Source organism: Austrofundulus limnaeus, unplaced genomic scaffold (assembly GCF_001266775.1).
Source record: "Austrofundulus limnaeus strain Quisiro unplaced genomic scaffold, Austrofundulus_limnaeus-1.0 Scaffold6, whole genome shotgun sequence".
In the NCBI taxonomy this organism is placed as follows: Eukaryota; Metazoa; Chordata; class Actinopteri; order Cyprinodontiformes; family Rivulidae; genus Austrofundulus; species Austrofundulus limnaeus.
In genome coordinates, this window is record NW_013952408.1 from 3,023,229 (window position 1) to 3,030,392 (window position 7,164).

A 7,164-nucleotide genomic window follows, 5' to 3' on the forward strand; every position below is an offset into this window, starting at 1 on the left:
GCGTGGTGCCAGTTTCCCCTCCACCACTACTCTAACCCAAAACCCTAAGTGTCTATATGTGAGCTGAGTATTGATGTGGTATTAGCKGATAGTTATCCTCAACACATGCTCAAAGTGTGAGGTCCTGCAATTTTACATGAGATTATGCAAAAATGGCATCAACGGCATCGTTTCTCAAAGAGCCAATCTTTTTCCTCTAAATGTCTGATGACAAAAGGCGGTGTGTGATTTACATTCCTTCTAGAACGGCGAGGCCCTTTTTAATGTTTCGTAGGAAGTGTCTCCAGCTGCTCTCAGAAGGTGATGGGGATTCACACAGTGGCTGGATGGTGGTAAATTAGTTTTCACCCTTGGCTGACTAATTCCTCCTAAGACCACCTTTTTCTACAAATACCTGCTGCTTTTGTTTTGACCCTTTAGCATCAACACTAAGTAAAAAAGGAGCTTCAAAAGAGACGGTGGCTTAAAGCTGGAACTTCTTTTGCTCCTTGCTGTGAAAAGTTTCTTCCTTTAGAAGTTTAAAATCCAGACGTTGATTTTTTTTCCCCATCGGTGGGAGATTTAAGAATTGTCTCACAAAGTCTTATTGCTGACCTTGCCTCCCAGACCAAGGAAGTCATTTGGATTTTGCTCCATTAGATGAAATCTTCATGAAGTTTTATTTATGCTGATATAAAGACTGGGAGTCATCAGCCTAAATGGACGTGTAGGTTGCATCCCTGAAACACATTTATGCCTTTTATTACAGCTATAATAACCTCGTAACACCTGCAACATTAAGGAGAGCAGGCTGCTCCACAACTTTAAAACATTTCCTAACATACCTCTGCATACAGCTCCAGCAAAAAAATTAAATATGTCCCCTTTTCTTTTGTTCTTTTTGTGTTCAAACAAGTATTTTTAGTCCAACAAACAACCAAATTGACTCGCAGCACACACACATAAAGAAGAAAACTCAGCTAAAGCAGTAAAGAAAAAAAAGACTGCCCTACTCATCTTGTTTATTTCAGGAGGGAAAAATAAAATTATGGGCAAATCAAATACACAGAGAAACAGAAAGACCAGATGCTGCCCCGTCCCRCTGTGCTGAGGTAGGTTTGTGCTGCGGCATCAGAATTTACTACAGATGTGCAAAATGTATGATTCTGCTACAGTTGCTCGGTGCAAAGATCAACGTCTGCAAGAGTGTCTGAATGTGTGCCGGCAGAAAAACAGTAAACAAAACCAGTTCACAAAAAAAGACAACTCCTGACATTTAAATTCTATTTATGAAGCAAAAACAATCCTCACATGTAAATACACATTTCTCTGACCTATTTTTTTTATTTATAGAAATTTTAGAACATACGGAAGAACTGTTCAGTTTGAGTCCCATTTAGCTGTTTACATTCATTTTGTTGAACACTGGCAGCATTAACACCGGGTCCGAGTCCGACACTTCGGTTTGCATTCTGCGACACCTCTCTCCTTGGTCCATTCCTCCTGCCAGAAGCAACGCAACTTAATCAAGTTTGTGCGACATTTTTGCTCCCGCATACTTTTTCAGGTCTGAGCAGAACATTTTCGTTTCAATTGAGGTTAGGGCCACTCTGGTAGCTTGGCGTTGGTCTTCAAATTGTTCAGCCGTGTCTTAATATGAGAGGGATTGTCGTCCCTTTTCAGGCATTATTTCATTTRTTTTCTGCTTGTGTTCTTAAAAGGTGCTTGTTTTTTGTGTGTAATTGGCACAAGTTTGCATTCCGATGATGTCAACTGTTAGAAATTGTACTATTTCTATTTGCAGCAAAATGTCCCCACAACATGATGCTGCCGCCACCGTGCTTTACCGTTTGAACAGTGATCTTCAGTGTCTGCTTTATTGTCATTCCTGATTGGTTAGTTACAATATTGTTCRGACGGAAGGGTATGTGCATATATGTATGTGTGTGTATGTGTGTATGTATGTGTATGTGTATGTGTATGTGTATGTATGTATGTATGTGTATGTGTATATGTATGTATGTGTATGTGTATATATGTATGTATGTGTATGTGTATATGTATGTATGTGTATGTGTATATATGTATGTATGTGTATGTGTATATGTGTATATATATACAGTATATGTATATATATGTATGTATGTATATATGTATGTATAGGTAAGGGTAGGTTTATGTGTATATGAATAAATTTATATATGTATATGGGTATGGTTTTCAGCAAGGCTAAAGTCATTATAATTATATAGATATGCATTTTTGTTGCTGTAGTTTTGCTATCTTTGTTTTTGTAGGTGTGGAGCCRAGAAGTCCGGTGTGCTGTCCTGTGTTTTCTCAACATATATTTTACATAGCTTCTAATCTCTTTTTCACTCGTTCTCATTACATTTCACTTTTTTCTTTCTCCTTCTTTTTCTTCTATTTAAAAAATCATAATAATGGTGTGGAGGAGATGGCTACAGTATAAGGGGAGAAGGGAGGCCAACAAAAAAAATGTTACAATATTGTTCCATCTGTGATGCAAAAATCTCTTCAGAAAAAATAAACTCTTCGTTTCCGTGTCAAGTCATAAACTAAAAGCATTTTGCATTGTGAGGCCTGGCCCAGCCCAGCCCAGGTTGTGTTCGCTTTGAGCAGAATTGCCTCGGTGTGGGTGGGATCATAATAACAAAAATGCACRAATCTTATTTTGTTTTGTTTGCAACACAACAATGGACTACATCAAGCTTGAAGGAAAAATACAGAAGGCTGTACCTGACCATCCAGCAGTATAATGCTAATGAAGAAGAAGCAAGACAACAGAGGACGGTAAGCTAATGTTAGCTTGTTATTGCTTGCTATAGCTGATATTTAGTTGAATTCGTGTGAAAAACAGTCGTTGCAAATGTTTCACTGGCCTCGGGGTTCCAGAAATTGGTCTGGAACTGGGTCATAAATCCGTGTTAAAAAATAACTTTATTTGTACTTTAGTTTAGGCTAATAAAAATGCTTTATTCTGGATAAAACAAATATGTGTGTTCAATTTTTGCAGCATCGTCAAAATTTCCCAATGTCACTTTAGAGTTGAAACATTGGAATGTTTTTGGAAACAAAGCATTTGCAGGTGAGAACAAAATCCACCTGCATTCTGCTCTTTGTACTGTATGCAGCTTTTTTCAAATATTTGTAAGTTGCTCCCAAGAATGAACCAGACTTATGTACACTGACTTCAGTTGACTAGAGTGATGTTAATCAGGCTGTCAGAAGCTTTCCAAAGCCACGACAGAGTTTTCTGCTATTTTTCAAGCCATTTAAAGGCCAACTTGTTCTCATTCCCAAGGGGCATTAAAAGCTGCCGTTCGCTYGCAGCTGGTCGTGTCTCTGAGGTACGCACAAGGTGTCCTTTGGTGGAAAAAAAATCTGTGATGCACATACTACAGCAAGATTTGATATAAGGGGAAACGCTGTCTTGTGAACAACTAACAACATCTATAAAAGGCAGGAAGCACGACAGTGAAATATGTCAAGAGAATTTTGCTTTATGGCTACAACTCCCATGTGGCACCATTGTTGTTTCTTTTTATTTACTTACAGTATTTCTTCCRTCGAAACTATATTTTTGCATCCCTCGCATGTCCTGTCTGAGGCCATTGTTTTGATCTGTTTCACTTTATATTGGAGTCAGCCACCAAAACTGGTTTAATCTGCACTAGGATTAGGGTAGATCAAACAAACACACGCAGTGGCTTGGTTTTGATGTTTCCTCCTATAGCACAGACACCGAGTCTTCTGTTCGAGAAAAGAAAAACAAAACAGATAAAAAAAGAGAGAAAGAAAGAAAGACAGATGAGGATAGAGGTGCCAAAACTAAGAAGCTCATAAAACTCTCCAGTTTATAAACAAGCAGAAATGCACGCCTGCCAAGATGGATAATTCATCTCTGTGGTTTAAAAGCTCCAAACACGGAGCTCAGACATCCAAAACGACTTTGTTATCAGAGTGTGCAGCATACTGGAAATGGTTTTGGTCATGAACACAAACAATAACACAGTGCATGACAAAGAGAAGACAATGCCTGTGTGTCTAATCATACGGCTGTTTTTAGAGTTGTTGTCTCCGCAGGGTGAACAGCCGTGTAGTGCCGAGAATGTAGGAAGCTCCGGAGTGATGAGCAACACGATGAAACCAACAGAAAAACTTTGCATTCTTTGAAAAACGTACTTATTGCCCTCTGACAGCAGGTGAAGGTGCGTGGTAATGTTTTTGTGCCTGTGTGAGAGTGGTAGTAGCTGAGACTGATTGTGCAACATCTCTGATTAAAAAAATTGCAGTTAACAAGTCGGTGTTGTCTGTTAGCAAAATATCTTATGAACCACTTGCATTATTTTATTGAAACCTTTTGAACAGGATTGTTTTACAACTGGTTAACTTTTAGAGCCAGCCCAGTTCGAGATTGCTGCCACAGCCAATTTAGCTTAAAAACAAAACGAAACARCAACAACAAAAAAGTCTCAATCTCAGGCAATTTGACAGATGCAATGCTAAAATTATATGTGGTAAAAASGGAGTGTAATTTACAATGGAGGGTGATTTCTTGTGATATCACATGAGATTTTTCATAACGTTATTGGCAAGGTTTCCAGGACWGGTTTGCTTTTGCAGCTGAAACTTTCAAAGGCAGTGTGGGAGACATTTGGGCATCGCAAACTTCCCATTGTAAAGTGTGCTAAATGTCCCATGTTCCCTTTTTAAGTGAAATGTGAAATAGGACATTTGGCACACCTYACAATGGGGAGGTTGCGATGSCCAAATGTCCTAAGTGYGGCTCATAGCGTGYGATTGGTCAGAACTTTGAGGGAGTTGCTGTGGAAYGGCACTCCGAGCTATCACTGTTTTTTACATGCTTTAGCTGTGCACTGTGCTTAACTGGTAGTGCTCTGGGAGGGCAGAGGGAGAAATTATGATCATTTATTCCCTGATGTGTTTTCAGCCCCACTGTACTCAGTTAGAAAAAAATACGTAAGTGACATGATCATCGATCTGCTGTCTCATGTYGTAATGAAGTACAAACCAGGCCTAAAACTCTGGCATCCTTCAAGGAATGCTAGGCCTCCTCTTTGGAATTTTACAAAAGTTAATTGACCTTTTCGATGCTGTTTTTATCTATTCTTTTTGTTCAGTTCTGTAACATCATTTTATCCATTTGATTTTACCTGCTTTTATTTTCTGGGTTGCAGGGAGCTGGTGCCTTTTTCCATCTGTCACTGAGAGGCGGGGTGCAGCATGGACAGATCGTAGTCCATCACTGGAGCACTGGAGAGGAACAGCCATTAACACTCTCACCCACACCTCGGGAGAATTTAAAGTTACAAATTAYCCTAACATGCATGTTTTTGGTCTGTGGGAGGAAACCGGAGCACCCCTGAGAAAACCCACGTTTGCAAAGAGAACCTCCACACAGAAAGTGCAGGAGGCCAACCTCCACCCTCCTTGCTGTGAGGCAGCAGCTCTAACAATTGTACCACCATGCCACCCAATTCAACAGCAGTAACACAAATTTGTTGTAATATAGTTAAAAAAAGAAAAAAAAGAGCTCATTATATCTATTTATTGAAACTCAAGCCATGCCAGTCGTAGTTAATTCAACATTTTAACGCAACTCATTGAATTTCTTCTTTTTAATGAGAACTGCAAACTGAATTTGGGCCTGTGTGAATGTTGGCCTGTCTCCACACAAAGCTTCACAATGGTGCACTTCATCCTCAGACCCACTGTCATGGAAATGCAGCAATAACAAGGTATCTAACAACTGAGACACCAGTTGCACGCGAGGCTGAGATCAGTAATTAATTTTATATAACACACCACGGTTTGAGATCTGTTACTGCCCATTAGCGTCTTAAATAGGAGCCATAGAGATGTCATTAAGACACATTAGTCATGAAAACCGGCTGAGCAGAGCCAATAATTCCTTGGTTTACTGTTGGCTGCATGAGAGTCATTAAACATTCATATGCAAAATAGCCCTTCAACAAAATTCTGCACTATAACATAGTGAAAAATTTTTCAATTAGTCATGCCAAATAAAACAATTCGGAGGGAGTCGAAAGCGGAAGGTGTTGCCTCTCTGCACACGAATGGARCAGAGCGACCTTGTTGAGCCGAATCCTCGATCTCCAACACCGCTAATGGTGTGACGCTGCGAAGAGTCACACCAGAGAATACAGAGGAGCTGACGTTTGGCCCTCCCTCGTTTCGCCTCAATCATTGTGTTCGTCTCCGTCTGCTGTCTTACAGTTTCTCTGCTCTGCTTTTAGTTTTAACAAACGRTATTTCTTAACCCCAGCTGGTGTCGTTTGAAGACCCAGACCTGCGTTTGTGCAGCTTTTTCAAGCCAAACGTTGCAAGTTCTTTCAAACTGAAGGCCTTGGAGAAAAGATGTCACACACGGAGAAGGAAGGGGAAAAAAAGGTTGGCCTTCATGAAAACTCCAAACATTTTAATTTAAAATGACATACAGAGCTGTATCAGAAAAAAAAACATAATTCACAGACTTTGCTTAAATATCATCTTCTGTTTGCTCAATTTCTCCGGCACACAAATGCGTATATTTTGTGTATCTTACAGAAGAAGACAGTCTGAAATGGGATTACATATATAATCTCTTTTGACAATATCTCAAAGAGCTCTAAAAGCAGCCATTGTACAACCCTGTGGATAATCTTATCTCCTTCTGAATGCACACAGTGACATTCTTTAAACTACTCTGGATGGGATTTATCCTTAATAAAATGTGTTTTACGCATGCTTGATCCTGAAATTACTAGCAAGTAAGAAGTATTGAAATGATGATTCTTGAGCAGGGGTGCCACATGAGTCAAAGGTTTGATTGAAGACTTGTTTATTAGAGGGAGTAAAGCAGTATTCACAATGTCCTGGTCAACAAATGATGTTCCTGCTCAGTTTGCACCTTCCTTTGTTGACTTTCTCCTCTCATTCTTCTCATTAGGTGTAATGTCCCCGCACATCAWAGCGTCTCGGTCTCTATCCTCCACTTAAGTTTGGCTTCTCGCTTCTTCATCAGCGGGGACAAACACCCCTGGGATTTTATGTCCCACATCCGTCCCTGCCTCTGAAGTTTATGTAAGTTACAGATCAACAGGACTGAAATCTTAACACCGACACATATGCATTTATATTTTA